Source organism: Canis aureus, chromosome 32 (assembly GCF_053574225.1).
Source record: "Canis aureus isolate CA01 chromosome 32, VMU_Caureus_v.1.0, whole genome shotgun sequence".
Taxonomy (NCBI): Eukaryota; Metazoa; Chordata; class Mammalia; order Carnivora; family Canidae; genus Canis; species Canis aureus.
In genome coordinates, this window is record NC_135642.1 from 14,280,785 (window position 1) to 14,303,215 (window position 22,431).

Genomic DNA, 22,431 nt, shown 5'->3' on the forward strand with positions numbered 1-22,431 from the left:
ACTGAGGGAGGGATCTTAGAGGGGCAAGAGGAGGGGGAGCATGTAGAGGAAAGTAAGACGAGAAGGAATCTGATGGCTCACAGAGTGGGAGATGTTTTTAGGGTTAGGGCACTTTTTACTCTCAGAATTATCTCCATTTTCTTTTAAAAATTTTTTAAATTAATTAATTAATTTATTTATTATCTCCATTTTCAAGAGGAGCAGGCTCAGACAATTTGAGTAACTTGCTTTAAGATCGTATGGCCAAGTCATAGACCGAGTATTTGTTCAAACCCTTGACCATGTGACTCCAGAGTCTCAGCTTTCACATGCCACACCACATACAGCTCTGTTTATTTCTGTATTTCCAGTGTTTTTTTTTAAATAAATTTATTTTTTATTGGTGTTCAATTTGTCAACATACAGAATAACACCCAGTGCTCATCCCGTCAAGTGCCCACCTCAGTGCCTGCCACCCAGTCACCCCCACCCCTTGCCCACCTCCCCTTCCACCACCCCTAGTTCGTTTCCCAGAGTTAGGAGTCTTTCATGTTCTGTCTCTCTTTCTGATATTTCCCACTTATTTTTTTCTCCTTTCCCCTTTATTCCCTTTCACTATTTTTTATATTCCCCAAGTGAATGAGACCATATAATGTTTGTCCTTCTCCAATTGACTTATTTCACTCAGCATAATACCCTCCAGTTCCATCCATGTAGAAGCAAATGGTGGGTATTTGTCATTTCTAATGGCTGAGTAATATTCCATTGTACACATAGACCACATCTTCTTTATCCATTCATCTTTCGATGGACACCGAGGCTTCTTCCACAGTTTGGCTATTGTGAACATCCAGTGTTGCACATTTAATTTTTTTTAAGATTTTATTTTCAAGTAATCTCTATACCCATCATGGGGCTTGAACCTACAGCCCTGAGATCAAGAGTCCCATGCTCCACCGATTGAGCCAGCCAGGTGCCCTCAGTGCCATACCATTTTTTTTTAAAGGTTTTATTTATTTATTCACGAGAGACACACAGAGAGAGGCAGAGACACAGGCAGAGGGAGAAGCAGGCTCCATGCAGGGAGCCCGATGTGGGACTCGATCCCTGGTCTCCAGGATCACGCCCTAGGCTGAAGGCAGCACTAAACCACTGAACCACCCAGGCTGCCCAGTGCCATACATTTTAAATGGCCAATTAATGGTTATTGGATCAATTATTCAATTTATGGTTCAGTGGATGAAAGATCAGTTAGGACTCTGCCTTCTTGAATCTTGCCTGTTCTGAGAAAACCTTACAATTTACTTAAGTTAAAGAACCACAGACACTTATCAGTTTCTCTATGCATGTCTTTTCCTTAATGCATGTATGTGTTAGGGAAGCTAGGGAGCGTGTGGGCGTCAAAGCATTTTCTCATGAATATTTGCAGAGCTGTGTACATTCCATCACTAGTGCTGTTTCTTCCCAACCAAGATGGAGACAGAAGTAGAAGGGAGAGAAGTTTATAAGAAAAAGCCTTTTTGTGCAATAACTGGATGGGGCCCCGCAGGCACGAGTGGGGGAAGGGAGATTGTCATGAGTGTTTCATTTCAGTATGTTCCTTTCCCCTGCCAGCAGCACAGCTGCTCAGCTACATAAGCATGGCCATGGGCTGGATTTTAAGGGAATAAGGTCATTCTTTTGGCTTCATCTAACACATTTTTTCCCCTCTCTAGAAACTTGATTATGAATCTTTAAAGAGTAGCTTTCAGACTCATAAAATCTGACGAACTGAGATCCTTGAGACTTAATGTTTGCTGCTGGTGCTGGATGCCTATTCAAAAATGAACAGCAGAAACTAGAGAAATCTTTTAAAATGCAAAAGCTTGTTTGGATAGTTTTTTTCTCCCCTGTGAGCCAAGGGCTGACAGAAATTTCTGGTACTATCTGGGACCTTGAGATCTAGACCAGAAAGATTATCTGTAGGGGAGGCATGCCCAAAGCTCCATAATCAGTTGCAGACTTGAGACAGCCTGAGTATAAATAGGGTTCCCGAGACAGTTGTCCTTGGCATTACCCAGAAGTTCTCTTGCTTGTATGTGCAATGCTGACAAGTTGCCTTGTACACGCACTCCGTTTACATTTGAATTTGTCCTGGGTTTAATAGGATTGTCGGTTAATTGCTTAAAGAAAAGTGTGATGTGATGATTGAGAGTCTTTTGAAAAACTGATGTACAGAATCATCTAAACAAGGGGGTATAAAATGCAGCCCTTTGAACAAAAGATCTGTGTGTCTACCATAGTAGATAAGCATGCACAGGCAGACTGATAACAGTAGGTGTCCCCAGAGGAGGCCAGCCACCTGGTCTGTCTTGCCATGTGCTAAATTCTCTCCCGCATACTTATTTGCACAGTAAGTCTGTGTCCAAGCACCCTCTTAGCATCATGTCAATGGTCCTCTGTTTGGGGGAGCCAGTCTAGCTGACCAACAAAAGGCTCCTTCTTAGTGCAGTGTTCTAAAAGAGGTTCAGAAAGTGTGGAGAAAAAAATGGGACTGGTTTCTCTCTAGTTCTGTGTTCAGCAGAAAGTGGATGACTCCATAAAAAGTATCAGCAAATTAATTACTTTATTAAAATATTTTGCTATAAAGGCAATACGAGCTAATTATAAAATGTGCAAATAATACATAAGAGTGTAATGTAAAAAGTGAAAAAACCTTCTCCTTCCACAGCTCCCCCAACCCAGTCTCATTCTCTAGAGGTGACCACTGTCTGCAAGTTCTTTGGTATCCTTTCAGATGTTCTCTAAACATAAGCAGCATACATTATATATCCTTTAAAAAATGTGAAGGAGTTTACACTGTACCTGCTGTTTTTCAATGTGCTTTATTCTACTCAGTTTATCCTGGCCCTAATTTATTTGTTATATATGTGGTTCCACCTCATTGTCTGTATTTATTTATTTATTTATTTATTTATTTATTTATTTATTTATTTATTTATCTATCTATCTATCTATCTATCTATCTATCTATTTATTTATTTATTTATTTATTTATGATAGTCACACAGAGAGAGAGAGGCAGAGACACAGGTAGAGGGAGAAGCAGGCTCCATGCACCGGGAGCCTGATGTGGGACTCGATCCTGGGTCTCCAGGATCGCGCCCTGGGCCAAAGGCAGGCACCAAACCACTGTGCCACCCAGGGATCCCCTTATTGTCTTAATGCTGCATAGAATTCTAGTTATAAAGATAATAGAGTTTAACTAGTTCTCTAGTGATGGACATTTGGGATATTTCCAGGTTTCTTCTGTAATACAGAATACTAGAATAAACATCTTTGCACTTTTGCAAGTATAACAGACAAATTTCTGGAAGTGCTGTTGCATATCCAGCTATTGAGTTTTAAATTTCAATAGATTTTTGTCTAAGTGCCTTCCAAAGAGATTGTACCAGTTTATATTCTTAACAATAATTTATCAGAATACCCTAGTATATCTTTTGTCAATACTAAGTATTACCAAACTTTTTAATCTTTGAGCATCTGCCAGGTAAAAATAGTATTTTACTGGCTTTGCTTTTCTTTCATTATAATTGAGATTGAACATCTTTTCATGTTTCTTGGCCATTTGTATCTTTTCTGTGAATTATATGTTATATTTTCCCCATTTTTCTACTGTATTGTACATCTTTTTCTTATTTCTTTTTTTTTTTAAAGATTTATTTATTTATTCAGAGAGAGAGAGAGAGGCAGAGAAAGAAGCAGGTTCCATGCAGGAAGCCTGATGTGGGACTCGATCCCAGGACCCCAGGATCACACCCTGGGCCAAAGGCAGGCACCAAACCACTGCACCACCAGGGCTGCCTGCCTTCGGTCCAGGGTGTGATCTGGGCTAAGAGCAGTTAGCATATTAAGGAAATTGATCCCCCTGTTTCAGATGTTGGGAATATTTCACATTTTTACTTTTGTTTTGGCTCTGTTCATGGTAATTTCTTTTTTTCTCTGTGTGTATGTCTTAAATGTAGATTAAGGGTGCCAAAACATAAATTTTGGGTGCCTGAGTGGCTCAGGCATCTGACTCTTGATTTTGGCTCAGGTCATGATCTCAGAGTTGTGAAATTGTGCCCCCAGTGGGAGCTCTGCACTCAGTGTGAAGTCTACTTAAGATTCTCTCTCTCCCTCTGCCCCTTACCCCCTGTAAAAATGACCATTATTCCTTGATATACTAACAAATGTATCTTTTCAATATTTGAACATTTGAAATTTTTTGGTATAAGAAAGAGCTTCAGCTTTATTCTTTTTCCCTCAGCCATCTGTGTCATTATCATTTATTGAACACCAACCTTTCTCCACTGATATGAAAAGTCTTTTATTATTTACTAAATTCTTGCATATTCTTGGGCTTTCTTTTAAAACTATTTTGCTTAATCGATTTATTCCTTTTTTTAAAGATTTTATTTATTTACTCATGAGAGACAGAGAGAGAGAGAGGCAGAGGGAGAAGCAGGCTCCATGCAGGGAGCCGGACATGGGACTCTATGCCAGGTCTCCAGGATCATGCCCTGGACTCAAGGCGGTGCCAAACCGCTGAGCCACCTGGGCTGCGCTAATCAATCTATTCGTATTCTTGTGATAGAACCATATTGCTTGATACACTTTCAAGTGTATTTGAAAGTAACACCACAATTTTTCACTACCTTTATTTTTAAGATTTTACTTAAAAAAAAAAATTTTAGGGCAGGCCGAGTGGCTCAGCGGTTGAACGTCTGCCTTCGGCACAGGGCGTGATCCTGGAGACCCGGGGTCAAGACCCATGTTGGGCTCCCTGCGTGGAGCCTGCTTCTCCCTCTGCCTGTGTCTCTGTCTCTCTCTCTCTCCCTCCCTCTCTCTCTCTCCGTGTCTGTCATGAATAAATAAATAAAATACTTTTTATTTTTATTTTATTTTTTTTAAAGATTTTATTCATTTACTCATGAGACACACACACACACACACACACACACACACACAGATATGGGCTATGTGGGTTGCCCCACATAGTAACCTTCTATGTGGGTATACCATAATATATTTGCTATTATGGACTTTTAAACTATTTATATCTTTATATTTACAGTGAATTTATTGTAGACAGCATATATATTTTCCTAATCAGATCATTTCTACTTTTAATTGGGGCTATTTCGACAACGATTTACATTTATTGTAATTACCAATACATTTGTGACAGTCATTTTGCTTATTTGTTTTCTTTTTGTCCTACTTGTTCTTTGTTTTTTGTTTTGTGTTTTTTAAAATTTTTAAAAATTTGAGAGGTAGCATGAGTGGGAGGAGAGGCAGAGGGAGAGGGAGAAGCAGGCTCTCTGTTGATCAGAGAGCCTCATGTGGCGCTCCATCCCATGACCCTGGGATCGTGACTTGAGCCAAAGACAGATGCTTAATTGAGCCACCCAGGAGCTTCCTTGTATTTTTTTTTTTAACCTTTTTTTGGATTGGATTTTTTTTTAAGATTTTAATTTATTTATTCTTGGGAGACAGATTGAGAGAGAGAGAGAGAGAGAGAGAGAGAGAGAGACAGAGACACAGGCAGAGGGAGAAGCAGGCTCCATGCAGGGAGCCTGACATGGGACTCAATCCCAGATCTCCAGGATCAGACCTTGGGCTGAGGGCGGCGCTAAACTGCTGAGCCACCCAGGCATCCCGGATTGGATTTTTTTATGACTCCATTTTATCTTTGTTGGTTTATAGCTATAACTCTTTGATTTGTTAGTGGTTGTTTTAGGGTTTATAGTATACATTTCTAACTCACTACAATCTTCCTTCAAGTGATAATATACTACTTCCCCTCCTTCCTTAGAATACTTCTGTTTCTTCTCTCTCATTCTTTATCCTATCAATTCATAAACTTTATGTCTACATATATTATGAACTCTATTATATTAATATTTTTGTTTAGATAGTAAGCTATCTATTAAAGATTTAAGTAATAAGAAATCTTATGTATTTACCCATGTAGTTACTAGTTCTGGTGCTTCATTTTGTTTTTAGATCCATATTTCCATCTAGTGTCGTTTTCCTTCTATTAGTATATTCTTTAGCTTTATTTCAGCTATATATTTTAGATACTGCAAAGATGGAGACTGTGTTTGATTTGTATCCCACAGACTATATAGCATTATGACTGGTGTCAGCAGATGATCCACAATGGTTTGTGATTTGCTCTATGGACTCTAGCAGAGCAAATTTTAACTTAGCATTTGTCTTGTAAACCAAAGGCAACCAGAGCCTTTGTTGGGCACAGTGATAGTATGCTCTGGCTTCTAGAACATGAGCAGGAGACTTTTCCATATATTCTAAAGCCAAAAAAATCAGAAATTGATAATTTACTCTGTAATATTTTGGAGCAATTGCATTTGTAGATCTTGGCTGTCCAACATCCTTGTTGCTACTTGCTTTTCTTTCAGAACTGCAGTTTTTGGGACAGCAGTTTGGTCTCATATTTTCTTTTTCAGAATCTGAAGTTAGGGGTGGTCACTATACTATCTGAAGTATACTGGCTCTAATTTGTGATTTATATACGTTTACATAAGCTCAGCTTTCAGCAAAAATAGTCTTTTTTTTAAGATTGTATTTATTCAGGAGAGACATATAGAGAGAGGTACAGACAAAGGCAGAGACATATGCAGAGGGAGAAACAGGCTCCCTGCAGGGAGCCTTGAGATAGGACTCCATCCCCAGACCCCAGGATCACACCCTGGGCTGAAGGCAGATGCTCAATCACTGAACCACGCAGGGGTCCAAAAAATAGTCTTTTTGGAGTTCTGAGCTGATATGAGGATGAAGAGGAAACAATCTGTTTCTATCTTTGTCATTTCTACTTGGTTGGCCCCTTTCCTGTTATCTCTCCCTTAAACCAACATTCAACTTGATGTTTTAATTTCTGAAAGCCGTTAAGGTCATATAGTATGTAATTATTTTAACTTGTTTAGTTATTCATTCAATGTATATCTACTAAAAACATATTCCAATTCCAAGAATTGTGCGAAGCCCTGGAAATAACCAATAAGAATTGGACACTGTAGTTACCCATTAAAAATTTGTAGTTTTGGGGGCACCTGGGGTGGCACAGTTGGTTAAGTGTCTAACTCTTGGTTTTGGCTCAGGTCATGATCTCAGGGTCTTGAGATTGAGCCCTGTTTCAAGCTCTGTGCTCAGCAAGGAGTCCGCTTCAGATTCTCTTCCTTTGCCCCTCCCACTTGTGCATACTTGCTTTTTCTCAAATCTTAAAAAAGAATTCATAGTTCTTTCAGATACAAAAAGAGATAATTGCTTCATGGTGTGGTAAATACTTATTTTAATAGTTTGAAAAAACTTGAAGAGGGAGGTAGGTATTTTTTGTTGGAAAGGGAGCTTGTCAAATCTAGTTTAGGAGTGCCTGGGCAGCTCAGTCGGTTAGGAACGTCCAGCTTCATTTTGGTTCAGGTCATGATCTCAGGCTTATGAGATTGAACCCCATGAGCCCCACATCAGGCTCTGCGCTCAGCAGGGAGTCTGCCTGAGAGTCTCTCTCCCTCTGTCCCTCCCTCCTCTCTAAAATTAAAAAAAAACAAAACTGAATCTTAAAAAAAAAAAAAAACTAGTTCACAACATGACTGATGTATTCTGGAACTAATAGGATTTAAACCTGGAGCTCTCTTTCAAAGTTAGGAAGGACATTTCTTTTTTAAGACTAGAAGGTGGAATCTGTTTTTTTTTATTTGCATTTATTTATGATAGAAAGAGAGAGAGAGAGAGAGAGAGAGAGAGAGGCAGAGACATAGGCAGAGGGAGAAGCAGGCTCCATGCACCGGGAGCCCGACCTGGGACTTGATCCCGGGTCTCCAGGATCGCGCCCTGGGCCAAAGGCAGGCGCTAAACTGCTGCGCCACCCAGGGTTCCCCTAGAAGGTGGAATCTTTAAAGAAAAAAGGGGGGGAGGGAATCCCTGGGTGGCTCAGTGGTTTGGCACCTGCCTTTGGCCCAGGGCGTGATCCTGGAGTCTCAGGATCAAGTCCCGCATCGGGCTCCCAACACGGAGCCTGCTTCTTCCTCTGCCTGTGTCTCTGCCTCTCTCTCTCTATGTCTATCATGAATAAATAAATAAATCTTTTTTTAAAAAAAAGACTAGAAGGTGGTGTTTTACATAAAAAGATTTAACCACACAGCTTGGTGAGTTTCCAAAAAGATCAGAGACTTCCCAAAGCATCATATAAATCATTCATTAATTTTGGGGAGCCTGAGTGGCTAAGTCAGTTAAGCATCTGACTAAAATCAAAATTTTAGCTTAGGTCATGATCTCAGGGTTGTGAGATTGCCCCAAGTTGGTCTCTACACTGGGAGTGGAACCTGCTTAATATTCTCTTTCCTTTTCCCTCTGCCCCCTCTTTCTCCCTAAAACATTTTTTTTTAAATTAAAAAAATTTCATTCACCAATTTAATTGGAGCTCCCTCCTGGTTTTCTTTCTAGGTACCCTTTACTCTTATAATAAAATAGATATCTGAATTAGTTGATTGAAGCTGGCTACTTAGCATACTGACTTAATGTATGATCATTAAGGAGGGAGCTGGATTCAGTGAAGACCTGTCGTCTCTCTCCAGGAAAGGCAGTTGATGGTTTCTCATTTTTTTAAATGTAAGGCATAGCAGCATGAGCTATTTATAGACTTATTTCCCCCCACAGACTGAACACAATAGAAGCCTGAAATCAAATGATGACCAGATGTGCCCAGACATCCCTCAGTTTGTATTTAGAAGTTGGAAAAGGCAGAGCCCCTGGGGAGTTGGTCTCTGGGCAGAAGCAGATAACTCATAAGATCATTTTCTATATACAAAAAGCCCCTTACATCTGGTCCCCAGGAGTGGAAGAGGTAAACAGAAGAGTGTATTAAATTCTTTTTTCTTGCTTTTCCTCCTAGAAGTGGGAGATATGCCTTTGTCAGGCATTTTGTTGCCAGACTCTTATCTCAGTAGTTATGCAGTTTGATAAAATACAAATGCCTTATAGGGTTGTGTGCTCAATTGATGTAGGAGGAGAATTAATACAGCTTCCATATAGCTGGTAGAGATAGTGGTTCTACTCAGATGAGAAGAGATCTGACAGGAGTGGGAACCCCTAATTACTTTTGTTCCCTTTACTATTCCTCCCCTATTAAGCTAACCCCTTCTTGTGTGTGATAGTGATATGGTTTAAGGCACTAATGTGGTTTCTGGTTGGTATTGCTTTTCCTTTTTTCCCCACATCAGAGATTTTAAGAAAATAGAAGTAACTTCCTCCTTCAATAAGCATCTGGAAATATTCTTAGGTAGTTTAGAGATTTGATTTCAGAGTTTGGAAAAGTTGTATTTAATTTTGGAAAACATTCTCATGACCAACTCGCTTAAGTGGGAAATGAAAAAGAAAATACCATTTCTTCTTCTTTCTTTCTTTCTTTCTTTCTTTCTTTCTTTCTTTCTTTCTTTCTTTTTTCTTTCTTTCTTTCTTTCAAGATTTTATTTATTTCAGACAGCACAAGCGAGGGGAGGGGCATAGGCAGAGGGAGAAGCAGACTTCCCACTGAGCAGGGAGCCCTATGTGGGGCTTGATCCCAGGATCATGACCTGAGCCTAAGGCAAATGCTTAACTGACTGAGTTACCCAGATGCCCCGAGAAAATACCATTTCTTGAGAACCTACTCTGTTCTACATACTGAACTGAGTGTCTGACTTATTACCTCATTTACTCTTTACAACAACCCTGTAAAGTGTGTTATTATTATCCCTATTGTAGAGACATGAAAACTGAGGTTCAGGGAGGTTAGGTAACTTGACTACTGCCACACTACTAAGAGATGGAGCCCAGATTGAAACCCAGATCTGCTGTCTCCAAAGCCCTTGTTCCACTATGCTCTGCTGCCTGCTGTGTGAAACGACTCCTCCTATGTGCCTGCCTCTTATATTTGAAATATGATATGCATTAGCTGACAAATAGAAAAATTTGGGCTGTTAAACTTTGCATTTATTGTAGGAAAGGACCCCAAAATCATGAATAAGGAGCATGTGTCTTTAAGTCTTCCTATTGATGCCTCTCTCTGAGATATGGAGAACTCCACCTCTTTTTAATTTTGTATCTAAAGCAAATGCTTGCCTATAGGTGCAGTCAGGATGTTTTGTTCTAAATTCTCAGAATAGCCATAAATGAGCCAACTTTGAGACACAAGAAGTAGCTCACACTTCATAGCAAAGAGATTCACCCCTTCTAACCAGGGGTCACGTTTTGAAGTGGGCTTTAAAAATGATGAGGTGTAACCAAAGATGCTCATGAAAGAGTCTGGGATCTGTGCACTAACCCTGTCACCCATTGTGCTCCTTTTCCTTCCTGGCACAGCTCAGCATTTCCTGGTGCTTGTTTTTTTGAGTAGGTTTCTTATTTGTGAAGATACCCTGCAGTGTCCACTTTCATATTGGAGAGGGGAAGAATAAGTGCAGGACCTCCAGATTGAGTCTGGAGGACCTCCAGAAGAAAAAAAAAATAATATCTATATTTGAATTAAATGAAAGCCTACATTGTTATCTAGATTTACCCTATATCCCACCAGCTTTAATTTCCAAGTATTTAATTTTCAACAAAGATGAACTCTCATCTCAGTATTTTTCACATAGAAGCATTTATGCACCAGAGAGAATGAATCTCTTAGACGTTTTCCAGCTCTGCTAGGATTTTTATTGATTTTTCTTTTTTATTATTTATTTATTTTTAAAAATTTTATTTATTTATTGGTGAGAGGGAGAGAGCAGGAGAACACAAACATTGGAGAGGGAGAAGCAGTCTGCTCATCCAGCAGGGAGCCTGTAGTGAGATTCGATCCCAGGACCCTGGAATCGTGACCTTAGCCAATGGCAGCTGCTTAACTGACTGAGCCACTTAGTCACACCTCTGTTAGGATTTTTAAAAGTTTATTAACCATGCTCCATTGATAATCAGTCCCACGTCCCTAACTGGCCAGGTTTATGTCAGTTCCTCTCTTTGTTGTCGCCAGCAGATAATTGCTGAACTGAATGCTCACCACTATCAAGCTGTCTTCATCATCTTTTTTGTCTTTTGCCTACAGTTTGGTAAGTGGTAGTGGTAATCTTGAGATAGTCCCAGGGCTGTTGGCTGAGGTTGGAGTCATGCTTTATTTGGTTGAGATTACTTAATATGAAGGGTTAAGGTGCCCCATACCACTGTGGTTGGAGATCTTGCAATTCTAATATGCAGTTCTTCTCTTTGCCAAACTAAATGTTCAGTGTTGGAGGGGGGAAGTGTGGCTCTAGGGAGAAGGGCTCCTGCCAGTGGGATGCATAAGACAGAATGCTGTGCAGATCAACACAAAACTGATCTCTTTAGGGCTTAGATTCCTGGGAATGAAATGGGCTTCATCAGGCTGGCTGAACCCAACTACGAAACTGGAACTGTATTGGGAGCCCAGTTCATTTGCTTCCTCAGCATTAAGATTGGTCTCTAGAGACCTATTCAGACTAAACAAAATTGAAAACAGGAAATTTATTCCTAGCAGCATGGTTGCAGGAAAACTTTTCCCACTTAGGCAGGAATGAGAGTTAAAAACAGAAACTCCATCCTCCAGGCTTGCTTACTTCTTAGATAAAAGTATTAACAACTCAGCTTGAAGCAACATCATTCTACTTGACTGTCCGCAGAGTGCTGCCTGATAGGACCTGTTACAAAGGGTAGTAAACACCCAAAGATACAGATACAGTGAAACGCTGGGACACCTGCACCCTGATGTTTATAGCAGCAATGTCCACAATAGCCAAACTGGAAGGAGTCTTGGTGTCCATCAAAAGATGAATGGATAAAGAAGATGTGGTCTAGGTATACAATGGAATATTACTCAGCCATTAGAAATGACAAATACCCACCATTTGCTTCAACGTGAATGGAACTGGAGAGTATTATGCTGAGTGAAATAAGTCAATCGGAGAAGGACAAACATTATATGGTCTCATTCATTTGGGGAATATAAAAAATAGTGAAAGGAATAAAGGGGAAAGGAGAAAAAAATGAGTGGTAAATATCAGAAAGGGAGACAGAACATGAAAGACTCCTAACTCTGGGAAACGAACAAGGGGTGGTAGAAAGGGAGGTGGGCAGGGGGTGGGGGTGGCTGGGTGACGGGCACTGAGGGGGGCACTTGATGGGATGAGCACTGGGTGTTATTCTATATGTTGGCAAATTGAACACCAATAAAAAATAAATTAAAAATAAATTAAAAAACAAAAAACAAAGGGTGGTAAACAGCCTTTGTGAACACATTCAAAAATATGAAAACAGTGCTCTGTGGAAGATACTAACCATTCATCTTGGTTAAAGTCAAATATGCAGAATTAATGCAGGCAGGATTTAGAGTAGACCATCATTCAGTTTTATTCAGCACACATTTATTGCACACTTTTTGGATTCAGTTCATGGATAAAATATTCATTTATTCAGTCAATGTTAACTGAATGTGTACTGTGTGTTGTGCATGGGTATCATGTCCCAGCTGCAGCCTTAGAAGTGTGATGTTCTCTTCCCTCTTTAGTACTGCAGGGTCTACTCAGGTTTCTTTGTCATAGTCATCCCAAGGCATCCCTAGATCTAGAGACCCAGCTTCTGGGACTCTTGCTCTTTTGCATATTTAGCTGCTCAGGTTAGTGGAGTTGGATAAGGGACATATAAGAAGAGAGTGGGGACAAAGAGGAAGCTAAAAGCTAGGGAGGAAATGCTCTTTTCTTCTTCCCCTGTGGTGATGTCACTCTCCCTAAATAATCCAGTGTTGAGGAAGACTTCTGAAACCCTCTATGAACATGACCTGAGCTCATCCTGTCACCCCAGCCTTTGTTTACAGTCCTTACTCTGGCTCAGTAGATGTGTCATGAACAAGCTTCTGCAAAAGAAGAGACTGGGTGGTCAAAGGATTCTTTAGCAGATGCATGTCATCACTTACTGCTGGTGAGAAAACAGAACTACTCTTTTTAAAACTTTTAACTGAGGGACACCTGGATGGCTCATTTGGTTAAGCATGTTTCTTCAGGTCATGATTCCAGAGTTCCAGGATTGTGCCCTGCATTGGGCTCCCTGTTCAGCAAGGAAACTTCTCCATCTGCTCCTCCCCCAGCTCATGCTTGTGCACTCTCTGTCTCTCTAAAAATAAATCAAATAAAATCTTTTAAAAAGAAAACTTTACCACCTCACACCAGTGAGAATGGGGAAAATTAACAAGGCAGGAAACCACAAATGTTGGAGAGGATGTGGAGAAAAGGGAACCCTCTTACAGTGTTGGTGGGAATGTGAACTGGTGCAGCCACTTGGAAAACTGTGTGGAGGTTCCTTAAAGAGTTAAAAATAGACCTGCCCTACGATCCAGCAATTGCACTGTTGGGGATTTACCCCAAAGATTCAGATGCAATGAAACGCCGGGACACCTGCAGCCCGATGTTTCTAGCAGCAATGTCCACAATAGCCAAACTGTGGAAGGAGCCTCGGTGTCCGTCGTAAGATGAATGGATAAAGAAGATGTGGTTTATGTATTCAATAGAATATTACTCAGCCATTAGAAAAGACAAATACCCACCATTTGCTTCAACGTGGATGGAACTGGAGGGTATTATGCTGAGTGAAGTAAGTCAATCGGAGAAGGACAAACATTATATGTTCTCATTCATTTGGGGAATATAAATAATAGTGAAAGGGAATATAAGGGAAGGGAGAAGGAATGTGTGGGAAATATCAGAAAGGGAGACAGAACATAAAGACTCCTAACTCTGGGAAATGAACTAGGGGTGGTGGAAGGGGAGGAGGGAGGGGGGTGGGGGTGGGGGTGGCTGGGTGACGGGCACTAAGGGGGGCACTTGACGGGATGAGCACTGGGTGTTATTCTGTATGTTGGTAAATTGAACACCAATAAAAATAAATTTATTTAAAAAATAAAAAGAAAAAGAAAACTTTTATTAAAATATTTTTCTGAATTTATTTAAATTCGATTTACCAACATATAGTAAAACACCCAGTGCTCATCCCATCAAGTGCCCTCCTTAGTGCCCATCACTCAGTAAAAAAATAAAACTTTTAATTGAAATAAACACATAGAAAGATACATGTGTTATAAGTATACAGATCAAACTTTCTATCCACTTTAATTTTCACAAACCACGCATATCCATGTAACCAGCATCCAGACCAAGAAATAGAATGTAACTAGCCCCTCAGAAGTCTCACTTGTGCTCTGTTAAAATACATTTTGAAGTTCTTTTCTGGGGCTTTTTTTCTAGTGAATGCTCTGCAATGTTGAGAGGTGAACTGTTTGAGGCTAGGTCTTTTATCTCCATTCAAGTGTGACACTCATCATGCTTCTTCCTAGTAGACTTGGCAGAGGGTCTATACTGGCTGCAGAGGTTACTCTTACTATGTATGGTCTTAGAGTTTGCCCGGCGAAGAGAGGTTGAAACACCAGTGAATGGAGATCTTGTGCAAAATAGATGCAAGATAGAAATCAGGATGGTCTCCTAAAAGTGTCTAAGAATACAAGTGGATGGAAAGTTTGGACACAGGTATTGAGTCTTCCTTCTACCACCAACTTACTGTGTGACCCTGAGCAAATGACTGTTCTGTGGATATCAATAATGTCACTACATAACCTGCTAATCTGTGAATCTAAAAGATGTCAGGTCAAACACAGCCCTGCCTTCTCCTCAACCCTTCTGTCTTTTTCTGACTTTCAGGACTGTATGTGGTCTTCTTGAACAACCTTGTGCTGATACTTAAGGTCTAAGACAAGATGCTTCTCCCCCCGTCCTTCTGTTCTATTTCTCTATATATTGTGCTTTCTTTATGTGGCATGTTTATGGAATTAGACTGAGAGCTGTCAGTATCCTACTAACCTCCTTACATCTAGCCCTGGGCTGGTTTCTAGCTATAGAGATGGATTTTACTTTGTTCATATTTTATGTACATTTATAAAATACACTGAAAGTCAAAAAGTGCATTTCTTTACCAAATGTGTATGTCATGTAGAACATCTTTAAAATAGAGTAGATCTGGGGCCCTTTGGGGGCCCATTTGGTTGTGTCTGACTCTTGATCTCAGCTCAGTTCTTGATCTCAGGGTTGTGAATTCAAGCTCTGTGTTCGGCTCCCTACTGGGCATAGAGCCAACTTAAAAAATTAGAATAGATCTGTGAGATTTTAGTATATTTGCTGTTCATCATTTCTCCTTATTTTGGTACTGGTCAGATTGAGTACATGTTGTATTTAGTAGTTGTGTTATAGCTCAACATTGTGAGTTATGCACATGCTGGCAGTGCAGTTGGCAAGCTTCTTGGGAGCAGTGCCTGTGCTTTGAGTAGCTTCATGCTTGGTCATATGACCACATAGGAATGGAAGGTATATATATGAAGGGGAGCCAATAAGAAGAAAGATCATAGAGTTAGAATTCTGTAAAAAGGGCATACTTCCATTTATTTATTTTTAAAAAGATTTTACTCATTTATTTGAGATAGAAAGAGAGCATGAGCAGGGGGCAGAGGGAGAAGGAGAAGGAGACTCCCTGCTGAGCAGGGAGCCCAACATGGGGCTCAATCCCAGGACCCTGAGATCATGACCTGAGCTGAAGGCAGACATTTAACCGATGGAGCCACCCAGGCACCCCAGGGCAGACTTTTAAAAGAACATCCACCGTGCGGTATTGTTTGTGGGTAAGACTGGAGGGTAGAGCCAAACTTCTTGGGTTTGATTTTCACCTCTGGCATTTACTAGCTACTTTCCTGACCTTCATTTGCCTCATCTGTAAAATGAAGATGATAATGGTATCTACTTCATGAGTTATTGTGAAGAGTAAATTATTAATGCATGCAAAGTGCTTTGAACATTACTTGGTACATTTCAATAGTGAATTAACTGTTGGTCTTCTTGGTACCCTAACATTGATCATGACACTAGACTGGCAGCTGTCTGAACCTTTTTTTTTTTTTTTAAACTAAATCCAAGTCCTTATAGGATTGAGATAGAACATAGAATTTTCTCTTCAGAAATATTTTTATAGGCAACTTTGCTTGCACACATTTATTTCATAAGATGAGGGCATCCATAACATGGGAAAGAAAATCTCACAATTTTTTTTTCTCACAAGTTTTTTTTTTTAAAAGCTATCTTTATCTTCTAAAAATTTCCTCTATAGTAAAGCAGATCCATTGCAGGCTTGTCAGTTCCTCTTTGCAGAGAATGGTTGAACTTTTTCCTCTCACGTTGGTTGTTAAAGTGAGGTATCAAGATCAACAGCATCAGTATTACCTGGGAACTTGTTAGAAATGCAGATTCTTGGACTCTACCTTACCTACTGAACCAAAAATTCTGAGGGTGAATCCCATCAAACTCTTTTTAACAGCCCTCCTGGTGATAATGATGCATGCTAAAATCTGAAAACCACTCCTCTACAAATTTTCTATTTGTAGACAAGTGGGAGTATAGTCATAATTACAGGTTGAGGGGAGAAACTGGAATTTGGGAAGCAGCTGTCTTAAATGAGCTAACTTCTTCATCATGTAGTTACTGGTTTACAAATACAAATTTATTTGATTATCTCAAAATTGTTGCAGGTACCATTATTTCTACATTTTGTAACAGCTGATAGAGACTACCATTATCTAATAGTGGTAGAGCTGGAACTTTGTTATTTGGAGTCTTCTGAGTCCAAATCCTGGCCTCTTTCTATAGCACCACATATCCTTTGGCTGTGGGTGGGCTGTTTCTAGGCTGGCTTCCTCTGTAACTGACTCCAAGGTGAGGAGTTATATAAAGGTAATTTATTAGGAAGTGTTGCCAGGAAAGAAATAATAGGTGGGGTGGGGAAGTAAGACCAGCAGGGAAGGGAAAGAGGCCAAGCAACTCATAGAGGTGTTTTAAAGACAGTTTAGAGTTTTCCTAATCAAGAATTTTCTGATTAGTTTTCTTGGATCCATCAGTCATTGGTTAAGGATGACTCCCAGAACATCTGGCTTTCAAAAGGAGTTACAGTAACCTGAGGGCAGTGCTCTAAGAAGAGACTGAGACACTGGTATTGATTTGGGGAGTAAAGCACATCAGCTGCCCAATGTACATGAAAATGGTAAAGGAATCCAAGTGTTTGTGGGTGGAACATTAACAGCACCTGCTATACCATTAAAGTTGATCTAGGAGACTACAGTGGGGAACCTAAGGAATTGTGAAATATATGCTGGTCTCAGAGTGGAATATGGCAGTACCCCTTTGTGAATCCCATCCCCAATACTTCCTGGAGAACCCTGCTCCCCATGCAGTTTCTGGTTATATCCCATGGTCAGTGATACTAGACACTAAGGAAAAATAGACCAAAGAACTTGAAATTTTAATTTAAATCAAGTAGACAGTGGTTTCTGGCTAACCAGTTAATCAGAAATGTTTGCTATTAAAAATCTCATTTTGGGACGCCTGGATGGGTCAGCGGGTGGAATGTCTACCTTCGGCTCAGGCCATGATCCCAGGGTTTGTGATCAAGTTCCACATCAGGCTCCTTGTGGGGAGCCTGCTTCACCTTCTGTCTGTGTCTCTGCCTCTCTCTCTGTGTCTCTCATGAATAAATAAATAAAATCTTTAAAAATTTTTCATTTTGTGATCAATTAGATAAAAATGGCTTAACTATTGCTTTGTGATAGCCATTCATGCTACTTACTGAATATTCATGGTTCTTCACCTTTGTAATAGAATTTTACTTACTGGTCCTGTTGTGTGAGGTGAGGCCATATGATTAGTTTTGTACAATGTGTTATGAACAGAAATTATGTCTGAGCATTCAGTTGTTGGGGTATGACCTTCCAAGTCCTTTTTTCTTCTGGCACCGTGAAGCAACATTAGAAATAGATTGTTCTGTCAGCTGGGTCTCAGGAAAGCTACAAACCTAAGACTCTCCTACTGATGTAGCATGAACCAGAAATAATGAAATAAAAATAGTTATTTTAAGCTACCATGCTTTGGCAGTTTGCTAAAATACCCTTACTTAGCCTGTCGTGACTAGTAGATTATTCGGTGTGGAGCTTATTCAATGACTTTAACTTAGGTACAGTATCAGTCATTACTGAAAATAGATAAGGTGATCTGTACATACACTTTCATTTTATTTTTAGTGATAAATGATTTTAATGTATTTATAAGGATTAGAATACCTTTCACATATGCGGGATTCATTTTAGTCATGCTTTGATTCCTTTTCCTCTTGAAACCCATAGACCAACTTGTATTTTTTAAGATTTTGGCTCTAAAAGGACTTTTTTAGAGGGATTGGGAAACTATGGCCTGTGGGCCAACTCTGGCCATCACCTGTTTCAGTAAAGTTTTGTTGGAACATAGCTATGCCCATTTGTTTCTGTAATATCAGTGGATGCTTTTGTACTACAAAGACAGTTAAGTAGCTATGACAGACCATATGGCCCAGTAAGCCTAATTAATATATTTGCTCTCTGGTCCTCAAAAGAAAGAATTTTCTGACCCCTGCCCTATAGGATTCTTAACTCTTAGGAATGGAAAGATTTCCAGGTGATTTGCCTCAATTGTTGCAGACATTCTAGCTCTTGGAACTTCCACCTTATGGAATGAAGACCTTCTCTTGGATCTCTAATCTCCCTTTATTTTGTACAGTATCCTTGAATCTGTGACACAGCTTACTATTCTTCGATGCTGCCTATGACTAGGCAAAAACTCCCTCAGCCTTGATAATCAAAGTGTTTTCCATATTGCCACCGGCATTGTCTTTGTCCAGGCCAACTACTGAACAAACTGCTAACAGATCCACTTACGACACCACTGCTCATTGTTTCTGCTTTGTACTTGTTGCTGTTGACAATTGAACTTGCCATTGTAATAGGGCTTTCTCAGGCTTCATGGAAGAAGGTGATCAGATTATATCACAGGATGGGTCATGAGTGTAAAATTATGTCAGGAAATAGGAAACTGGAAACTCTTAGCAGTCACACAGCTGGGCCATATGACCCTGGAACATTATTTGTTATGGCTCAGAATTCAGCAGTAACTGTTAAGAGTCTGATGGCAGCTATCTCCCATTCAGAGTTGATGATAATGCCGGCTAATCTTTATCTAATTTGGCATACCCTATTAGTATTCTTATTTGGGTCACCTTATGGCTGATAGTCTCTCTTAGGCCCATGCTGAATGTGCTCACTTAGTTGGGGCCTGGAAAGCAGGGTCAAATGACAGAAAACATGGCAGATTATGATCAGGGAGCTACTTGTGATTGTCTTTTAGAAATGGTTGTGGGAATGGCAAGAACTTTGGATTCCTTTCCAGTAAAGCCATCTTTCATCTTTTCTCACAAGATCCTGTCTAATGAATCTGTCTGTTTGCAAGGAAAAGGGAAGTAGTAGAGCAAGATATCTGTCTGTCTATTCTAGGAATTCCTTGCTTATGTCCAGAGGGTAGGAAAACTGCATATGGGACCTATTAGATTTCACATGCATTCATATAGTTGTCCATGTGAACATTCTTTAGCAAAACAACATTTTAGAAATAGCAAAATCTTATATAAACAAAGATATGTGTTTTGGTGATCTCAAAGCTCAATTTTCCTGGTTCCTTGAGGAATCAGGAGCTTAAACTGGGAATATGAATTTATGTTTCTCATGCATGTATGTCTGCATAAATGAGTATGTGTATTTATTACCTCTATAGAAGTACTGCTGTTATGGACAATTTTCTCTTTCCTTACTTTTTCCCCAACTTTTCAGGAAAAAAAAGCCCTAGATAAGTGGACTGAAGAAACAGATGGGAATTTCTGTTGTTATCTTTTGATAAAGATGAGAAAAAGAATTGCATTCAATAGAGAGGATATTTTTTAGGGTTGGTACCAGAGACCCTAGACTTAACTCTTGACACCCCATCTCCTTCCTAGATGAAAGGTGGTGAAATATAGTGATTAAAAATATGTTTTATTTCCCAGATTCACTAATTTCTGGCTGTGATCCTGGGCTGGTCCCTTTACCTCTCTGTGCTTCAGTTATCTAATCTGTAAAAGGGAAATAATAATGATACCTACCTCAGTTGTTTTGAGGACTAAATGAGTAAAACAATATAAAGCACCTAGAATAGTGCTTAGCGGTAATAAACGTTACATAAATGTTACCCGTTGCTGTTGTTGTTATTCTATAATACCTGATCAAGATTTTATCCAGCATACAATAATTTCTCCACTCACTTTTCCATTCAAAATAATGTATCCCAGTGCCCTTCCTGGTAGCTTGTGTATTTTATTATTTATGTATGTGTGTAGTTTTGCATGTACATTTTTTTACCCCTCCTGTTTCCCCCACATGTACATTTTAAGTAGGACACTATGATGTTACAACTAACTCAAATGAATTACTCTAATGGAGAGAATTTCTAGTATTTTACAGGATGGTGGGGGAAACTATTTGGAGCACATTCTGCCAAGAGGTTGAAGAATCAGGGAAATCACATGCTTACAGACTCTCTAGAGAGAGACTTGAATGTTTCTCACCCTCCCTCCATTCTGAGCCCCCAATTTTCTTAAAACTAAGAAGCTGTGGGGTCCATACTGCCTTCTGTGATAGCCTAAGCCGGCTCTGTAGTTTTCTCCCTTTGTCTCATAGCTGTGTCCACCAATGGGAATGCCAATTCTTTTTTTTTTTTTAACATTGTTACTAGTTTTATTTAATTTTTTTGTATATTTTTTATTGGAGTTCAGTTTGCCAACATATTGTATAACATCAAGTGCCCCCCTCAGTGCCCGTCACCCAGTCACCCCAACCCCCCCGCCCACCTCTCTTTCCACCACCCCTGTTCGTTTCCCAGAGTTAGGAGTCTCTCATGTTCTGTCACCCTCTCTGATATTTCCCACTCATTTTCTCTCCTTTCCCCTATAATTCACTAGTTTTTATATTCCCCATATGAATGAAACCAAAGAATGCCAATTCAACAACTGGCTGCCTTACAATCAAGAACCAAGGGGAAAGATAGTACAGAAATGAGTGGTGCTGAATACAAGTTAATGTGGAGCTGAGGAAAGTTAAGAAGGATGACCACAGGCTGAAGGAGCATTGTAAGCTCTTTTCTTGGTGGTGTTGTCTCTCCACTGCAAGAAAATTGCAACAACCAGAGCACTGTAAATTGATCTGTTGATGACATTATCAAAGTCATAAATAGCAACAGATTTGGAAGACCAGCTTCAAGCTACCCAGGCTGTTAGGAAATGGCTTTCTAGGGAAAAACAGTTCCTCATAGACAACATAATCTGGGCTGGTTTGATTCCACGCTTTGTGTCCTTCGGCAGAACTGATGGTCATCTCCTTCAGTTTGGATCTGATTCAGTGCTCACAGACATTGCTTCTAGGGTATCAGAACAAACCAAGGCAGTGGTAGATAGCACTTAATTCTCTCTTGACATCCTCTCATCACAGTGCACAAGCTGTGTGGGGTCTAGGAAGCATTGGCAGGTGATGGTTCAGTTTTCCAAGACTTGGTTATCAAATATGGTGCAATTGATCCACTGTCGGCTCATCTTACAGTTCCTAATATATCATCTTTAATATGCAGTTACTTGCATCCTCCTACCTGGACTCATTCACACCTTTGTTGCAACAAGAATCATGTACCTCCATTAGATGCTGTTTAGCAAATTTTTCTTATTGAGTTCATTTCCTGCCTTCTGATAACCCAGGAGTATTAGAAGATAACTGATGGGCCATTTTCTCCCTTACCAGATGGTCCAAATGAACAGATTGAAATGATTGTGAAAATAGGAGTTGTGACCCAACTTGGGAAGCTTCTAGGAGCTACTGAATTGCCAGGTGTGACTGGTGACAGTGGTCATTCTGGATGCCATTTTATATATCTTTCCAGCTGTTGAGAAACTAGTATAATTAAAGAATGTGGGGTTTTAGACAAAATTGAAGGTCTAAAAAACTATGAAAATGAGTCTGTGTACAAAGCTTCATTAAGCTTGATTGAGATGTATTTCCCTATAGAGGAAGGGGAATATCAAAATTTTGTGCCAGAAACTAGCCAAACAAGTTAAGGATGCCACTCCTGGGGCCTTTAACTTTTAGATTGTACATCTGAGGCATAAAGTCTATTTTTGGTATAAGTTTGTCTTTCTGTTTTTTCTTTTTTTTGGTTAGATTTTACTTATTTGAGAGAGAGTGTGCGTGTGCATGTGTGCACGAGTTGGGAGGGGGCAAAGGGAGAGGGAGAAGGACAAGCAGAGACCCATGTGGGGCTTGGTCCCAGGACCCCAAGATCATGACCTGAGCCAAAGATGCTTAACAGACTGAGCCACCTAGGCACCCCTGTCTTACTGATTTTTCTGCTAAGGACTTTTAAAATGTGGTTTGTTATTTTAGCACTTTTTATGATAAAACTGTACTTGAATAGTTCCAAA

General features: G+C 39.9%; 1 protein-coding gene and 1 pseudogene across 3 annotated transcripts in view; both read left to right on the plus strand.

The window, feature by feature from the left end:
• The window catches only part of STARD9 (StAR related lipid transfer domain containing 9), a 136,571-nt gene that overhangs the window by 14,725 nt on the left and 99,415 nt on the right, over nucleotides 1-22,431 (plus strand). The window lies entirely within an intron of this gene.
• Nucleotides 20,959-21,900, plus strand: LOC144303607 (importin subunit alpha-1 pseudogene; annotated as a pseudogene).